Here is a 19,915-nt window from a genome sequence, read left to right on the forward strand (position 1 = left end):
GTGATGTCCTGTAATCTCTCACTTGGAAAACATAAACCAGGTGGGCTGGACAGAAATTTGGAATTAGACTCTTCAGAATGTGAGTGTAGCGAGTATGTACGTGGGCAAAGAAAATGTGAACGGATGAAAAAATCTGATAAAACTGTTTAATCGGAACGTATGTTGCTAACGTAATCTGAGACAAGGAGGCTTACATTTCTTCAGACCCAGCTCGAAGCAAAATAATTTTGGAAGAGTTTCGTATCAATTTCAGGTAGCTCGCGGACCTGGATATGTAATTGAAACACAAAAAACAAAAATAGACAGACATTTCTTATTCAGAGAAGCATGTTCGTCAACGAAACTAAAAGCAACGAAGCAAATACGAGTATCTTATGCTAAGTTTGATCAGGAGAACGTTCTTGCGTTTTTAAAATTTTGTATGTTTTCTGCCGTACATGTAATTAACGCCGCAGTTTAAGCTAAAAGCAGCGTGTAACCAGTATCCATGGTAACGTTTTTTGCTCCCTTTTGATGTTTCGTGTTTTAATATCGGTACATTAAAAGACTGACAGCTGCTAAAACCGGTACTGATGGGCTAATTTATGCTTATCCATCCGGCAGCCAGCAGAATAAAAGGACGCTGTTCACAACATGGGCAAAAATATTGATACCGGGGTTGAGCTAAATAACGTTTTACCATAACATCCGTCGCTCGCCGACTTTCGCTCCTTGTTGCGTCCTTCTTTCCTCAGAATTTATCACCAAAAATGTCAAATAATGAAACAAATCTATCGTAGCAACGTCTTATTGTACATGTAATAACTATGTATTTCGTTGCTTAACTTTGTATCATAACCTATTACCTAGGTTAAGAAGAAAAATGAACTATGACTGCACAGTGCGTTTCAGATAAGATGCATCTCTCAATAACTTGCAAGACGCTTACTGAAAGGATTATTTATTTACATAAGTAAATGTAAGGAAAAAAAGTGAACTGAGAGTAAACCAAAGAAACACGAAAGTAATGAGAAGTAGCAGATATGAGAACGGTGACAAACTTAAGATAAAAATTGTTGATCACAAAGACGAAAATACAGAATTCTGCTACCTTCGGAATAAAAATTACCCATAACATACGAAGCAATGAGGACGTAAAAAGCATATTACTACAGGCAGAGATGGCATTCCTAGCCTAAAGAATACTACCTGTATCAAATACAGGCCTTAATGTGAGGACGAAATTTATGAGAGTATATATTTGGAGCACAGCATTGTATGGTAGTGAATTGTGGGCTGATGGAACGCTTTAAAGAAAGTGAATCGACGCTTTTGAAATGTGATGGTGAGAATAATGATCAAGGTCTGATAAGGTAAGGAACAAGGAAGTTCTCCTCGGAATCAGCGAAGGAAGGAGCTTGTGGCAAAAGCTGATAAGAAGAAGGGACAGAATGGTGCGATATGTGTTAAGATATAAGGGAATAACCTCCTTAGTACTAGAATGAGCTGCAGAGGATCAAAACTGGAGAGTAAGACAGAAACTGGAATACATCCAGCAAATAAGTAGGATGCAGGTTGCAAATATGTGACTTAACTGCTGAGGTCATCATTCCACTAGAACTTAGAACTACTTAAACCTAACTAACCTAAGGACATCACACATATCAATGGCCGAGGCAGGATTCGAACCTGCGACCGTAGCAGTCGCGCGGTTCCAGACTGTAGAGCCTAGAACCGCTCAGCCACCTCGGCCGGCAGGGTGCAAATGCTACACAGATATTAAGAGGTTAGCGCAAGAAGGAGAGGAATTCGTGGCGAGCCGCTTCAAACCAATCGGAAGACTATGAATTAAACAGCTATAAACGTACTTTATTTTGTGCATTTAGATAATTTTAGTTCGGTAGCTAGAAATGTTCAAAATCTCAGGGATGGATGTAACATGGCTGTGTTCAGACGGATATCGATATAAGTGAGATCTTGAAACGAGTGTCTATTACCCTGAATGCACAGCTCAGTGCATCTTCTTAGCGGTATATAATGCTTTCTCGACGAACTCAGTGTTGGTTCGCTGACTACAAATAGAAGCTGAAACGTAGATCTCGTGTTGGTCATTCTTAAGGTTCACAACATCATTGAAACACCGCACCGAGTCAGCCCATCGCTGTGTTACACCAAGGCAGCAGCAAATTCACAGCCCATCCAAAGTTCGCCTAGGAGGCACACTGACATGTGCATTCAGAAAATAGGCACTCGTCTGAAAACCACAATTAAATGAATTTTTGCAGTGAGAACACCTATCTGATTGTTGACGATGTACAGCATGCTGCAAGTACCCTTAGAACTGTAGTGCGCTACCAAGCCTTAGGTTATATTTCCAGGAATCTGCTATGGAGTACTGCTTCAGGTATCGCGGGCAGAAAAGCACAACGCGGCGACGTGTAATTAGCTGTGGGCCATCTGCGCTTTACGAAACCTGTACCGCGCACTGCTAATAGCCGGAGGAGGCAGAATTGTGACACCACCTCAGGACTAGAAGTTCTAACCTTTGCGTATAAAAATAAAAATGATAACTTTTTAGTTTATATATTAACTCATGAAAAATGATAAATTTTTACGTAAGCAGCGCTAGGCCATGGCTCTGTGAAATCAATCTGAAAAACTCTTACCTCGTAATGGTGTCACCGGATAACGTTGTCTATATATCTGCTTGTAAATGGCAAAGTTAAGTGGAATGCTGGACTATCTACTAATACTGGATAAAATTTGTCTGAGATCTGAATTATTAGAAAAACTGACAAAAACTGAGTTTGCTTATTGACACAGCTGCACAGCTGGTCGTCTGATTACTGGAAAACACATGACCATGATCTGGGAAAATTTCTGAAATATTGAAATTCAAATAAATGACTGGATTGGGACTGGTAAAGACTTAAGGCAAAATTATTCCTTCCTTTCTCGTAGTCTGGTAAAAATAATATTCTGAAAATCGTTTACATTATTGATAAAGACCTGCAATCCATTATATGAAAAATTTAATATTACAAATCTGGGTCAACTGGTGGTGACGAATCACAAAAAGTTTGAAACAAATTCATATTAACATCTCAGACAAGTGACTTAACTGCCGGCCGGTGTGGTCGAGCGGTTCTAGGCGCTACAGTCTGGAACCGCGTGACCGCTACGGTCGCAGGTTCGAATCTATCCACGGGCATGGATATGTGTGATGTCCTTAGGTTAGTTACGTTTAAGTAGTTCTTAGTAATAGGGGACTGATGATCTCAGCGGTTAAGTCCCATAGTGCTCAGACCCATTTGAACCATTTGAACTTAACTACGCGCATGCAAATAAAAATAATAAAATTCACCGTACAATACATGGCTATGAACTGCGCTGTATCAGCGACAGACTACAACTGCCCTGTAGCGGCGAGCGACTGCAACTGCCGAGACAGCTCTGACCTGCGACTCTACTGCAGCAAACATATTTTCTGTCGCAGGCAGCGTGTAAGCAATACATCGAAATTACATTTACTCCAGCTGGGTGATGAACCCCTTACAGAGTGTTTTATGAGTTATATGACCGGGAGCTGGAAACAATGGAACAAATGCACCCCGGAGCTGTATACACTGATAAGCCGGAAGATTACCACCACTGCGCACCGCGACTTTGGACACCGCCTGGTGACGTTGAAGGCATGTGCAGCGGTAACAAAAGTATGTGTGCGGAACAGACACGGACGAGGGATCACCGTAGCGAAGGTATTGGCGGTAAATGGGGAAATTCACTGTGATAAGCGAAAGGTTATTATTACGCAAAGCCTGCGCACTAATACCTCCAAAACAGCAGAGTTGGTCTAATGTTCACGTTATACTGTCGTGAGAATCTGCGAAAGAGGTAGAACGACAGTGAAACTACCACATGGCGCTAAACGGTTGCACGTCCACCACTCTTCACAGAACGTAAGGTTCGGAGGCTTGTCTACTATGGCATGTGGGATAGGCGGGGATTTGTAGCATCTCTGCCGGAAGAGTAAAATGCTGGTGCACTGACAAGTGTTTCGGTGCACACTGTTCGTCACAATTTGTTGAACATAGAGCTCCGCGGTAGGCCCTATGTGTTCACATATCGACTCAACGAGATCGTAAATAACGTCTGTATTGGGCACGGGACCATCGAGATTCGACCGTCGATCAATAGCAACGTGTTGGTTCTCCGGGTGAATCACAGTTTTGCTGCCCTAGGTCGATGGTCATCTCCACAAACGCCATCAATAAACTGTGGCTCAAAACGTGCGTAAGCCACGGACGCAGGCTGGTGGTAGCAGTATTATGTTACGGGAGATATTCTCCTGCGCTTACGTGAGACCTACGGTAGTAATCTAAGACGCGATATAATCTGAGAAAACACATGCATCCCTTCACGATTAATGTTTTCCGCGACGGCGACGTCATCTACCAGCATTATAAATGTTCGTGTCTCGGATCTAGAACACCGCTACACTGGTTTGAGAAGCATTATAGTGAACTCGCTCCGTGTCTCGGACCAAGAACACTGCTTCAGTGGTCTGAGGAGCATTACAGTGAACTCATGTTGATGTGTCCGCGACCAAACTCGGCTAATGTAAATCCTATACAACCCACCTCGGTCGCTATGGGGCGCCATCAGCGCGTACGAAAATAAGTGCCCCTTAATTTACGAGAATTACGCGAAGCGTGCGTAGATCTTTACTGCCACATACATCGATAAACTTAGCAAAAAACTGTGGGATGCCTGATACGCATAATCAGTTATGTATTTCGTTACAGTGACGGACAAAGAGGCTATTATGCAGGTGACAGGCTAATCAATGTGAGCAACTGTGAATTTTGCGACGATGCCTAGAAGGACTGCAACGACCCTAGGGCTACGCTAAACGACGAGGACAGGGCGGCTGCGTCTCGCAGTAAGACCACCCTGAGGGACTTACTGGCACAGCGCAGCGCGATTCCGGCCACGGGCCAACGTGTCGTGCCCTGTACACAGCAGTCATCCATCATCACTGCGGAAGGTGCGAGCTGCGCCTTGGTCTCCTGGGCACGGATGTCTGACATCAGAGTGCCGAGAAAGCAAGATGAAGGAGCTGGCCGCTTACGTCACAGTCTCGCCTCTCTCACGGGCTGCCGACTTGCTTCTCGGGTCTGACATATGCATCTCTGGACACCGAGGCAAGTAGCGTCCATCCGTGGCAGGGCCCAGCTGCCCGCTGACAGTCATCGCCCTGCTACGCCAGGAAGGAAAACGCTACTGCCCGCTGACGACGAAGAAATATTCTAGTTTAAAGCAATAAAGTGTCTTTTCAACCACTAGACTGTCGCTGGATCCACCGGTCCAACTTCTGCCAGAAGGACATCATTGCAACACTATACCAAGGTGGCTTACCACTTCACATCTCATACACATCTGGATTAGAAAGCATTTTCGAAGAAATAACACGCACCATCGAAAGAAATCTTTTTATTAACAGTCACGAGCGGCTGCGCGCCAATAGAAGACCCATCCGCTGTTGATTTATAGTAATAAGGAAAAATTCTTTTACAATGAATCCTCAACGTGCTGAAGAGAGTAAAGGAGTACAGTAAAATAGTATTATACAGGTGTGCTTGAAGAGTACTTACAAAGATTGTTTTTAACAAGTCGTTGTCCACAGGTAACACCCTCGTGTCACTCACCATTATTCACGTCAAGTTGTTAACAAAGAGCGCGCTAAAAGCAGTGGCCCATATTAAAAACGAAGGGGTAGCGGAACCGTGCCGCAAGCGAGAAGGTGGCTGAGCGGCAGCCGGCATATTGCCTTATTGTAAAATTTAAACTTTCGCAGCAGGAAATGTCTCAATTAATAAAATATTCTCGGTCAATACGCTGTGAATGAATGGATTTTACATTAAAACCCAACGTTTCGCCTTCATATGCAGAGGACACTGTCAAGGGGGATCGTAACTTCTCTGAGTTTCCGTTCACGTCCGGCTAAAAGCAGCGTCACAGTGCACTCAAATAAGCTACTATCCCTCTTGAAAATGGGCTCCGCAGTTGAGGACGAAACGTTGGGTTTCAATACGAGATCCATTCGACAGTGCAAAAATAGTCAAGAAAATTTTATTAATCGTGACACTGATTAACAAATTCACTGAAATGGACACTCCTTTGACAGTCTCATTTAAATGAACATTTCAGCACTTAAACAACCATCTAATCACAAACGATTATGTACGTCTTGTTGCATCCATCCTTAAAGCTTTGGACGTGTCTAGCCCTCTCCTAGCCCCAGCTCACTCGCCGTAATCCCATTAGACAGAAATTTAATTTAAATTGATCTGCACACGGTATAATTATATGAAGTACATCACACTAGAAATGTTCTGTTATGAAATTATATCTCTCTGATAAATAACTAAATAATCTATTTTCGTAATTATAAAGAAAAAGTAACATTTCTTGGGTTTAGCAAACTAAATACATAGTTCTTTCACTTATTATTTTCTAAATTACAATAAAGAATGCCTCTTCTGAAACCCTCTGTATATTTGTTCACAGTAGAGCTCTGGAGTTCTGATAAACCTTCCATTGTGGATAAGGATTACAAATTTCATACTTGGTAATGCGGGCAGCCACAGCAGTAAAACTTCATAGTGAATGGAAGCGAAGTGACCCACAGGACAGCTGTAATTGATGATTTCTTGTCTCAACCGATTTAACTACATTAAAACAGCATGATCAGGTGAAAACAGTGCCACATGAGCACACCAAGCTGCCCTCAACGTTCGTAGTCAAAATTCGACCCGATGTCCGGTTTTATTTATTTTGACAAGTTCCCTGCTTCAGAGGTTTGATTTTTGGCTACGAAAGTTGGGAGTGTCTTGGTGCCCTAATATGAAATTGTTTTCACCTGGGTATGGCTTATCGATGAAGGGAAACCGGCTGCGACACGAAATCATCAAAATCATCAATTACTGTTGTTCTGCAGTTCATTTTACTTCCATTTATTATGAATTTTCAGAATGTAAATTACCAGCAGTTTCTTAAGCTTTGCGCGGCATATTTAACATATCTGTAGGCAACTCCTTAGGGCACCAACTGTCTTACTGGTGGACTGCTGTCTCTAACGACGCCATAACATTTCTTTCGGAATAAACAGAACGGAGAGCGCTTCCCCCTCTGCGCCCTGCTGCAACTCCTTTGTATTCCGCAATTTAACGAAAACAATATTCTTCTTTAAAGTCCCACTCGAACGAACAAATAGAGTCCGCACTCGGCGAAGAAAAGAAGGAGGAGGAGCACCCCGTAGAATAAAGCTTCAAGTACTTCGAACGAGAAATTTAAATTTCAAATTCGTTCCGTGATGCGTCCCAGAGAACAGTGGCCGAAAACAGATGGCGGTGACGGCAGGGGCCCAACGGATAATTTCTCGGCAGACGGGGGCCGGCAGGCCGTTCTATAAAAAGACTCATTAGCGGTGAGCGGGGAGCCCCTGGGACGGCCGCAAACACGGCCGCCGCGCCCTGGAAACAAGGGAAGCGCCGGCGTAGCGTCGCGGCTATTTCCAGGCAGACGGCCGGGATTCCACGAATACTCGGCGTCCCGACGCGGAAGCGTTTCTGCCACGTACTGTATAGGAACTGGAGCGCTTCACTGGAATTTATTTCACGATACGAGTGCGCTATCTGAAGGTGTGACTTATGAACGGCACATATAGGGGTAAATAGGGTAAAGTGACCGGTCTGAGAGACACTGAATTGCCTTCAAACCATCGTTATTAGCAGAAACTTGCCATGTTGAAATTTTAATTCTACATACTCTATCGGAAAGATAAAGATCACTTTTAAGATAATTTTGTTCATTGTCTATCTTAATTGCACGTTCTTAATTAGATATGTTTCGATCGCTCAGGATCATCTTAAGATCTAAGTAGTGGCATTAGCAACCCGTCTTGACTACTCAGAACGACACACCAGAGTACTGTGATACTCGCCTCTGAACAGACAGGACGGCTTGCTGACGCAACTAATTAGGTATGAAGAAGATTCTGAGTGGTTGAAACATGTGACCTACAGAAAAATGTGCAAAGGAAAATTATCTTAAATATGAATACAGTTGCTGAATGTCTCAAGACGACTATGTTATTTCTTGGGAGCCCTGGAGAATAAGTGAGTCGAGGATTCGCTAAACTTCGTACATCTGTAAATTTCAACGGTTGGCTCAAAACAGAATATAGATATTTATCGTAAACCAAACACAACAGGTATAAATAATTGTGGCTGTCACGCAGCTGCACATAAATGTGTGTATTTCTCTTCAGAAAACTGTCGTGTGTCGTAGTTGGAAATGGTCAGTCTTACAATTAGTAAAGAAATTGACACGGTACTACAGGTTGCTTCAGCTAACAGGTTTGCAGAGAAAACAATTCGAGATCTGGGTGAAAAGACTTTAAAAGTTGAGAAACAGACAGTTTCATTTAAAGACAATGTCAACCACATTTACAAGTCACATTTTGACCTCTGTTGCCACAAAATTACTAACGGCTTTAGGACGGCTCAAGTACAGGTTGGATTTCATAAAAACAGAAAAACTTGAATTTTTCCATTCAATAGTTTTGATGAAAAATTAGATAAATTCAGTCATGGGGGCATCTATAGGATTAGATGCTGGCCCCGTGACCATGTTTACATAGGCCAAGTAATGCCCGTGCTCTGGTCTTACTATTGGGAATAGTTCAAACACTTTACATTTGGAAACCAAAGGCAGGTACTTGGAAATTATAGAAGACACTGAAATTTATGCTCATCGTCGTAAGAGGCCAGATAATGTAATCAATGAACAAGTTATGAGAAACAGACAACGATTATTCAACATTTTTGATGAGCTGTTAGCTTTCTTTTTTAAATTTTATCATTAGTCCGAATCTACAATATTGTGTTTTATTTATAACGTACACATGATGTCAAGTAAAAGACGTTACTCTGTAACTCTGATTTTATCATTAGTATTGATCTTTTTACTTTAATATACTACCTTCTAGTGTTTGACGTAAATATGTTTTACTTTGCGTATATGTTGGCGTGAAATAAATATCCTACCGTAAGATAAATGTTACGAAAAGGTAGAGGTTTACCATCTGTACTGGCAGCCTGAGCACGTACCACTCACACAATATCTAGCGTAAGCGAGTTTACTTATACTATATTCGTCTGCTAACTGTGTATATGTCGTATCATTAATTCTGTTCTTACGTGATTATAGGTATTGCGGTAAGGTTTCAGGTACCTTTTTTTAATCAGCGTACAAAATGTTACGCCTGTATAAAAACGTTTTGCATGTGTTCACATCTGTTATTAATAAATTTATTAATTTAGCAGGCCATCTAATTTAAGGCCACACACGTAATGCGTTGTGGACATGAAGACGTTCCATTAGCATGTAGCGACTACTTTTTACAATCTATCTGCCTATTTGAATCATTATTAAAACAAAAAAAGAATTAATAGTTTCCCGCTTCATCATGTCCCATATACGTTTAATTGGCGAGAGATATGGAGACCTTGTTGGCCAGGGCAGTTATTACACGACACGAAGATAACTTTGAGCTGAAACAGCCGTGTGTGGACGTGCAAGTCCTGCTGAGAAAGCACGTCACATGTCGAAGAAAAGACAGTGAGGCGGGGATACCAGTATGTGTGACAGAGCAGGCAGTGATTACTTTACCCGGTAGAAACACCAAATGTTAACGCCACCAGCCACCAGCAATGATGATTAGGATGGGACCAATGCGTCACCTGATTTAATTCGACTACATCCATTATCCTTGTTTTGCTTTTGTTGATGACCATGTTATATCCTCCTTTCAGCACCATGTCCATTACGTCTGACTGCTCTTCCAAGTCCATTTGCTACCTCTGACAGAATTACAATGTCACCAACGAACCTCAATGCTTTTATTTCGCTTCCATGAGCGTTAATTCCTACTCCAAATTTTTCTTTCTATTCGTTTGCTGCCTGTTCAATATACAGATTGAATAACACAGGGGATAGGATGCTAACCTGTCTCACTCATTTCTCAGCCACTACTTCCCATTAAACAGCCATCTGGTTTATGTACAGATTGTAAAGAGAATGAACTCTATAGATGTAACAGCCAGGGCGAACAGGCTTATATGGTAGGGTCATGATACAGGCATGGGAGAAGCAAGGTTACACAAGAGACTCATGGGTTCCGCAGTAGAGGGTGGGAGGAGTTGGGGTAGACCTAGGAGAAGATACCAGGATTCGGTTAAGAATGATTTTGAAGTAACAGGCTTACCATCAGAAGCGGCACCAATGTTAGCACTGAATAGAGGATCATGGAGAAATTTTATAAGGGGGGCTATGCTCCAGACTGAGCGCTGAAAGGGATAATCAGTCTTAAATGACGATGATGATGATGATGATAATGTTCCAGTCAACATCGTCAAAACCTTTCTCTAAGTCTACAAATGCTATAAACGTGGATTTGTTATTCCTTAACCTACCTTCAAAGATAAGTCGTAGGATCAGTATTACCTCGTGGGTTCCTATATTTCTCCAGAATCCAAACTACTCTTCCCCGAGGTTGGCTTCTATCAGTTTTACTGTTCTTCTGTAGAAAATATGTGTTCGTATTTGCAATGATGACTTACTAAATAGATAGTTCGTAATTTTTAGTAACTGTCAGCAGTTGCTTTCTTTAATTTCCTCTCGCAGTCTGAGGGCATTTCGCACGTCTCACTCGTATGCACAGAACATGGAAGAATGTTGTCTTGGCTGGCTCTCCCAAGGCTGTCATTGGCTCTGATTGAATATCACCCACTGCCGGTGCCTTGTTTCGCCTTAGATCTTTTCTAGCTTTGTCAAATTCTTCCCGCAATATCGTACCACCCGTCTCATCTTCATCTACATCCAGTTCCCTTTCTATAATATTGTTTTCAAGTTGACCCCCCTTGTATAACAGACAGTCTACGAGGTGCATTCAAGTTCTAAGGCCTCCGATTTCTTTTCTAATTAACTACTCACCCGAAATCGATGAAACTGGCGTTACTTCTCGACGTAATCGCCCTGCAGACGTACACATTTTTCACAACGCTGACGCCATGATTCCATGGCAGCGGCGAAGGCTTCTTTAGGAGTCTGTTTTGACCACTGGAAAATCGCTGAGGCAATAGCAGCACGGCTGTTGAATGTGCGGCCATGGAGAGTGTCTTTCATTATTGGAAAAAGCCAAAAGTCACTAGAAGCCAGGTCAGGTGAGTAGGGAGCATGAGGAATCACTTCCAAGTTGTTATCACGAAGAAACTGTTGCGTAACGTTAGCTCGATGTGCGGGTGCATTGTCTTGGTGAAACAGCACACGCGGAGCCCTTCCCGGACGTTTTTGTTGCAGTGCAGGAAGGACTTTGTTCTTCAAAACATTTCCGTAGGATGCACCTGTTACTGTAGTTCCCTTTGGAACGCAATGGGTAAGGATGACGCCCTCGCTGTCCCAGAACATGGACACCATCATTTTTTCAGCACTGGCGATTACCTGAAATTTTTTTGGTGGCGGTGAATCTGTGTGCTTCCATTGAGCTGAGTGGCGCTTTGTTTCTGGATTGAAAAATGGCATCCACGTCTCATCCATTGTCACAACCGACGAAAAGAAAGTCCCATTCATGCTGTCGTTGCACGTCAACATTGCTTGGCAACATGCCACAGGGGCAGCCATGTGGTCGTCCGTCAGCATTCGTGGCACGCATCTGGATGACACTTTTCGTATTTTCAGGTCGTCATGGAGGACTGTGTGCACAGATCCCACAGAAATGCCAACTCTGGAGGCGATCTGTTCAACAGTCATTCGCTGATCCCCCAAAACAATTCTCTCCACTTTCTCGATCATGGCGTCAGACCGGCTTGTGCGAGCCCGACGTTGTTTCGGTTTGTTGTCACCAATGTTCTGCCTTCATTAAACTGTCGCATCCACGAACTCACTTTCGAAACATCCATAACTCCATCACCACATGTCTCCTTCAACAGTCGATAAATTTCATTTGGTTTCACACCACGCAAATTAAGAAAACGAATGATTGCACACTGTTCAAGTAAGGAAAACGTCGGCATTTTAAGTATTTAAAACAGTTCGCATTTTCGCCGATGGCGGTAAAATTCCATCTGCCGTACGCTGCTGCCACCTCTGGGAAGTATTGACAATGAACGCGGTCTCATTTTAAAACAATGCGCATGTTTCTATCTCTCTCCAGTCCGGAGAAAAAAAATCGGAGGCTTTAGAACGTGAATGCACCTCGTATATGCTCCGCCCACATTTCAGCTTTCCGTTCTTTGCTTATGACTGGTTTTCCATCTGATCTCATGATATTTATACAGCTGCTTCTATTTTCTCCAAAGGTGTCTTTACTTCTCCTGTAAGCGATGTATTTCTTTCCGCTGTTGATACATGCCTCTAAATCCTTAAATTTGTCCTCTGACGATTATTGAATAGCCATTTTGCACTTCCTACAATCTCATTCCGTGGACAAATGTATTTCCTTTCGCCTGCTTCGTTAAAGCTTTTTTATATTTTCTCCTTTCATCAATTAAAATCGCTACTTCTCTTCCTTTTCCTACGATCAGATTCCAGTCCCCCATCACTAATTTTCGTATCCCTTAACTACCTGAATAGTTTCTTTTACCTCGCCATACATTTTTCAATCTCTTCATCATCTGCACAACTAGTTGGCATATAAGCTTTTACTACTGTGGTGTATGTAGCATTCGTGTCTATCTTGCGACAATTATGCCCTTCACTGTGCTGTTCATAGCAGCTTACCTGCATTCCTGTTTCCTTTTCATTATTAAACCCGCTCCTGCGGTACCTTATTTCATTCTTTACTTGTAACCCTATATTCACCTAACAAGAAGTCTTGTTCCTCCCGTCATCAAACTTCACTAATTCCCACTATACCTAACTTTAAACACTCCACCTCCTTTTAATTTCTCTAACCTACCTGTCAGATTAAGGTATCTAAAATTTCGCACTGCGATTCGTAGGATGCCAGCTTTGTTCCTCCTGATGACAACATCTTCCTTAGTAGACCTCAACCTGGGGATTCCTTATTCGTGTTCTTCGTGTTTTACTCTCCCTGTAACAACAAAACTAATATCGTGCTAGGCTAATCTGGGACCACCCTTGATGGGCACGTAAATTTCCACTTTAAAAATCATCAATTTATTAATATAAAAACAAAGTTGTATTTTGTTACACTCTCCCAACTCGGATGCTAATCACTACCGAGTGTGTCGCCTATGGGCAGTCAGACGCATTTTTCTGTCATTTCCTCAGATACTTGCAATTTAGTTTCTATAACGTTTAGCTGGAGTCAGCCCAAAGATATCTCTGGTGCGACGCCCATCGTGTTCCTTTGTTTCCCATTAAAAACAAAATTGTTTTAAAATCGAAATTTTACGTACCCATTCGTTAGAGCGGTCCCATATTACTCTAGTGCGTTATTCGTTGTATCGATATGTATTACCAGGAACGGTAAAACAAGAAGAATAAATAGTTCTCCAGCAGCGACTGAGCAGCGCTTTTGCGTGAGGATATCAGACAGCGGTGGCCAGGTCTGTGCTGTCATTGCTGCAGTACTGGTAACTCCTCTTGGTTTACTGTTCCTGCTAATACATATCCATAAAACGAATAAATCACTAAAGTAATGTGGGAGCGTTCTGTCGAATGAGTATGTAAAATCCACCTTTAAAATAATTATTTTGTTTGAAACGGGAAACAAACCGTCCCTTTCCACAGACGGTGGGGGTCTCATGAAAGACGCGGTAAATTAGAATTTGTTCGAAGCATACAATATTTTTGTCTCTTCTATTGTAGAGAAAGGATGGGACTCCCTGCAAATCATTTTTAGAAGCTGTACATCTAATGCCATGCTTTTATTTAATGTGAGCTGCTGCATAATCTATTAAAACATTTACTTATCGGTTGTTGTAAATGATAAGCAGTTTGGAGTGAGGGCATCACTAAAGGAAATAAATCAAGACTTGGTCCAGAACCTGACGGCACTGTTGGTCAGGATACAACTTGAGAATTTGTCTTTCCGGGAGGATACCTTCACCGAGATTGAAGCAGACGTCAGGGAGGACGGTTGAGGAGAAATGATTTCTCGAATTTCTGCATCGATTGTTGACGATCTTGATCGGCTTCCTGACCCACATCGTTCCAGAGGTACTCTAGGATCGACTTTAGATACCTCTTCAGGTCTGATGGTGAGCTAGATTATCTGCTGTCAGTAACGGCATTTTCTTTTTTCTCCCGTTCTGGTAAAATGGTACCGTACATCGCTCGTAAGCCGGTGTGGCCGAGCGGTTCTAGGCTCTACAGTCTGGAACTGCGCGACCGCTACAGTCTCAGTTTCGAATCTTGCCTCGGGCATGGATGTGTGTGATGTCCTTAGGTTAGTTAGGTTTAAGTAGTTATAAGTTCTAGGTGACTGATGACCTAAGCAGTTATGTCCGACAGTGCTCAGAGCCATTTGAACCATTTGAACATCGCTCGTAAGTCTTGTAGTCGAAGGCAATGTGGTTGCCTTATTGGTCTGCAGCAATGAAACTTGCACTGAAAAAATTAAAATATTTGCTGTTAACATAGACATTTTAAATTGTGAACCCTTAAAGTGAAAGCAAATATACGTGCAGCACGTTATACAATCAGAAGTTAAAGATTGGGACGTACGACGTTACGATCTGCGAAACCTAGATCCACAGTCGTGAAGTTTGTATCATGTACGAAAAGGTCTGTAACAGTCTTAGTGATTAAGGAACTCGCGAAGCAAAGTCCAACAATGCCCGAGGATTTCACTGCGGGAAGATAAAAATTTTCAGTGATGTGATATCCGAACTTGGGCTACATAGCGTGTGAACAAGAGATGGCAGAATAATGAAGCGGATTTAGACTCCACTGACCTAAGACACCACAGAAGTAACAGATCTGAAGATGGAGTAGCGGCATACAAACGCTTTGGCTTACTACAAACTGTGATACATCGAATAGTAATGGAGACAAAGTACTCAAATATACGTTCATAAATATCAAACGTACAAAATTTGCGTTGCCTGTGTGCTCTACAGACTTCCACAAGTAGGCGGTATAGCCTGTTTTAAAACTAACCTTTCAAAATGCGATTCGACTCAGGAGCATACCGATAATGCTAGTACACATAAAAGTAACATTATTTCAGCTCGCACCTACCAATAATGCAGCCTATAGTTACACTCTCATACATATCTTTGCCATGAAATCCAGAAGCAAAAAAATAATTCGTACCCGAAATCAACTCGCAACATCATATTCATGACTCACGCTCTAGAATATTTGCCATGAAACCCACAAACAAAAAAATAATTCGTACTCGAAATCAGCTCGCAACATCTTATTCATGACTGAAGCTCTAACGAATGTGGACTGGGGCAAAGAAATGAAAGACAAAGCCACCTGGTAGAATTTTGCACAGAGCACAACTTGATCATAGCTAACACTTGGTTCAAGAATCATAAAAGAAGGCTGTATACATTGAAGAAGCCTGCAGATACTGACAGGTTTCAGATAGATTATATAATGGTAAGACAGAGATTTAGGAACCAGGTTTTAAATTGTAAGACATTTCCATGGGCAGATGTGGACTCTGACCACAATCTATTGGTTATGACCCGTAGATTAAAATTAAAGAAACTGCAAAAAGGTGGGAATATAAGGAGATGGGACCTGGATAAACTTAAAGAACCAGAGGTTGTACAGAGTTTCAGGGAGAGCATAAGGGAGCAATTGACAGGAATGGGGGAAAGAAATACGGTGGAAGAAGAATGGGTAGCTTTGAGGGATGAAGTAGTGAAGGCAGCAGAGGATCAAGTAGGTAAAAAGACGAGAGGTAGCAGAAATCCTTGGGTAACAGAAGAAATATTGAATTTAATTGGTGAAAGGAGAAAATATAAAAATGCGGTAAATGAAGCAGGCAAAAAGGAATACAGACGTCTCAAAAATGAGATCGACAGGAAGTGCAAAATGGCTAAGCAGGGATGGATAGAGGACAAATGTAAGGATGTAGAGGCTCGTCTCACTAGGGGTAAGGTAGATACTGCCTACAGGAAAATTAAAAGAGACCTTTGGAGATAAGAGAACCACTTGTAACATCAAGAGCTCAGATGGAAACCTAGTTCTAAGCAAAAAAGGGAAAGCAGAAAGGTAGAAGGAGTATATAGAGGGTCTATACTAGGGCGATGTTCTTGAGGACAATATTATGGAAATGGAAGAGGATGTAGATGAAGATGAAATGGGAGATACGATACTGCGTGAAGAGTTTGACAGAGCACTGAAAGACCTGAGTCGAAACAAGGCCCTGGAGTAGACAACATTCCATTGGAACTACTGACGGCCTTGGGAGAGCCAGTCTTGACAAAACTCTACCATCTGGTGAGCAAGATGTATGAGACAGGCGAAATACCCTCAGAAGAATATAATAATTCCAATCCCAAAGAAAGCAGGTGTTGACAGATGTGAAAATTACCGAACTATCAGTTTAATAAGTCACAGCTGCAAAATACTTACGCGAATTCTCTACAGACGAATGGAAAAACTAGTAGAAGCCGACCTCGGGGAAGATCAGTCTGGATTCCATAGAAATGTTGGAACACGTGAGGCAATACTGTCCCTACTACTTACTTTAGAAGCTAGATTAAGGAAAGGAAAACCTACGTTTCTAGCATTTGTAGACTTAGAGAAAGCTTTTGACAATGTTGATTGGAATACTCTCTTTCAAATTCTGAAGGTAGCAGGGGTAAAATACAGGGAGCGAAAGGCTATTTACAATTTGTACAGAAACCAGATGGCAGTTGTAAGAGTTCAGGGGCATGAAAGGGAAGCAGTGGTTGGGAAGGGAGTGAGACAGGGTTGTAGTCTCTCCCCGATGTTATTCAATCTGTATATTGAGCAAGCAGTGAAGGAAACAAAAGAAAAATTCGGAGTAGGTATTAAAATCCATGGAGAAGAATGAAAAACTTTGAGGTTCGCCGATGACATCGTAATTCTGTCAGAGACAGCAAAGGACTTGGAAGAGCAGTTGAATGGAATGGATAGTGTCCTGAAAGGAGGATATAAGATGAACATCAACAAAAGCAAAACGAGGATAATGGAATCTAGTCGAGTTAAGTCGGGTGATGCTGAGGGAATTAGATTAGGAAATGAGACACTTAAAGTAGAAAAAGAGTTTTGCTATTTGGGGAGCAAAATAACTGATGATGGTCGAAGTAGAGAGGATATAAAATGTAGACTGGCAATGGCAATTTATGAAGAAGAGAAATTTGTTAACATCGAGTATAGATTTAAATGTCAGGAAGTCGTTTCTTAAAGTGTTTGTATGAAGTGTAGCCATGTATGGAAGTGAAACATGGACGATAAATAGTTTGGACAAAAAGAGAACAGAAGCTTTCGAAATGTGGTGCTACAGAAGAATGCTGAAGATTAGATGGGTAGATCACATAATTAATGAGGAAGTATTGAATACAATTGGGGAGAAGAGAAGTTTGTGGCACAACTTGACCGGAAGAAGGGATCGGTTGGTAGGACATGTCCGGAGGCATCAAGGGATCACAAATTTAGCATTGGAGGGCAGCGTGGAGGGTAAAAATCGTAGAGGGAGACCAAGAGATGAATACACTAAGCAGATTCAGAATGATGTAGGTTGCAGTAGGTACTGGGAGATGAAGAAGCTTGCATTAGATAGAATAGCATGGAGAGCTGCATCAAACCAGACCACAACAACAACAACAACAACAGTTACACTCTCATACATATCTTTGCCATGAAATGCAAAAGCAAAAATATAATTCGTGCCCTAAACCAGCTCGCAACATCTTATTCATGAGTTACGCTCTAAAATATCCAGGGAATGAACTGTAATTGACAACATACAGAGACTTAAGTGTACCAGTGTATCTGAACTTGCATCACAGATGCAGGAGATAATTTGAGTGTCGACTTCCAGTCCGTTCCTGGACTTGAAAGGCAATCTCCATGGATTTACTACAAAATATCTCAATTATACAATAAAACCTGAAGAGAAAACCTGCCCCCCTGCCTAACGGAGGAGTTATAGCAGTTCATAAATCTCGGAGACGCTCTTCGTCAGGCTTACGAACAACCTCCTGCCACTGGAAATAAAAGTAATTAGAAACAAAAAGCAAACAGAGTCAATGAATCTGAGAGAGACGATAACTAAGGCATGCCAATACAATAATTTAAAACGTGAAGACCAGATGCTCTATGGAAAAACTTGTGTAATCTAGAGAAATATAGTCAATCAGGGGCTGATTTTGTCCCAAACAAGGTACTAGACCAGTACTTGACATTAGTGATAACTGTTACTGAACCTTAAAGAAAATATAGACTTACTGTTTATTTCACGGAGGTATATGAGGGTAGTTGTGAAAATGAAATGTGGACACATGTCAAAGCATTTAAAACAAAACTAGGTTTGTTTGCAAGGCAAGAAAATGAAGGAAAATTTTCTCATTTCTCTTTACTAGGGAAACAGAAAGTACCTGGAACTGTTTCAGCTAAGATTAGGGATTATCTGCAGAGTTTAGGGGCTGAGTTTACTACAAGATTTCAAGATTTTAAGAAAATTGAGCCTCAGTTTAATGTTTCATCGTATCCCACCACTGCTGATATTGACACTGCACCACAGCAGCTACAACTTGAGCTGACTGACATGCAGGCAGATCACGCAGTGAAAGAAATGTTTAGGGCTGTAACTTTAGTTGAATTTTATAAGTCTTTGTCAGCTGAAAAATTTCCATGTATCAAGAAATTTTGCAGGAAAAATGTTCTCCATATTTGGCTCGACGTATATTTGTGAACAAAGTTTTTCTTGCTTGAAAACCAAAATGAGCAAATACCGAAGCTGTTTAACAGACATTAATTTGCAGAAGCTGATGAGAATACCAACTAGCAGTCTGACTCCTGATTTCAAAAAGATTTTGCAAAATTGTCATAGGATGCATTTGTCCTATTAAACGTGTTTACTTGGAGATGATATTAAATTAGCAAAATAAATGGAATTGAACACAACTATCTTATTTGAGGATGTCAGAAGGAAAGAGGTACAAGTGACTTTAGTCTCATCAAAATTATAAAAAAGTATACTTATACCCCTTTGCTTCTGACTCTTTCATTTATATCTAATGATTTTTATGTTACCTACTATGAAATGTAAAGCTAACTAATCAATGCATTTTAACGCTTTCACTGCTACACCCGAAATTGCGCCTCTGTGTGTGATATGTGATTAGAAATAAAGAAAACTTGCATTTTCATAAAAATTTTGGGAATACTGCACACACACACACACACACACACACACACACACACACACACACAAACACACACACACACACACAGCCGAACTTGCAGCAATTGTCTCAAATTTTACAGCCAGTGCTAGACTTGTGTCATCGGAATTCTCTCTCCTCTCTTAGTCATCAATTCAAAAACTTTTGCGCCGAAACTGACTTCGGTATCTGTACAAGATAAAGAATGTGCGCCAAATGAAGCCCCAAGATAAGGTACATCTCCGTGATTTTTGCCCTACTTTTCTGGCACTCATGGGAATAGATGACATGGGGCCAGAGAATTTTATTTGGATGGACGAAGCACATTTTACTTTGCAAGCAACGGTGAATGCACAGAACTTTCATAATGGTATTCTACTCAGCTACAAGTTGTATAGAAACAGCCACGGGTCCCAGCTTATTTAATTGAGTGGTGTGGTTTCCCAAGTTCCTTCATTCTTGGCCCGTTTTTCTTCGTGGAGATTACACCAAGAAGGCCTTTCATATGTATGGGGAGATCTGCACGCTGTAAG

This window comes from Schistocerca gregaria, chromosome 6, assembly GCF_023897955.1.
Source record: "Schistocerca gregaria isolate iqSchGreg1 chromosome 6, iqSchGreg1.2, whole genome shotgun sequence".
NCBI classification, from domain to species: domain Eukaryota; kingdom Metazoa; phylum Arthropoda; class Insecta; order Orthoptera; family Acrididae; genus Schistocerca; species Schistocerca gregaria.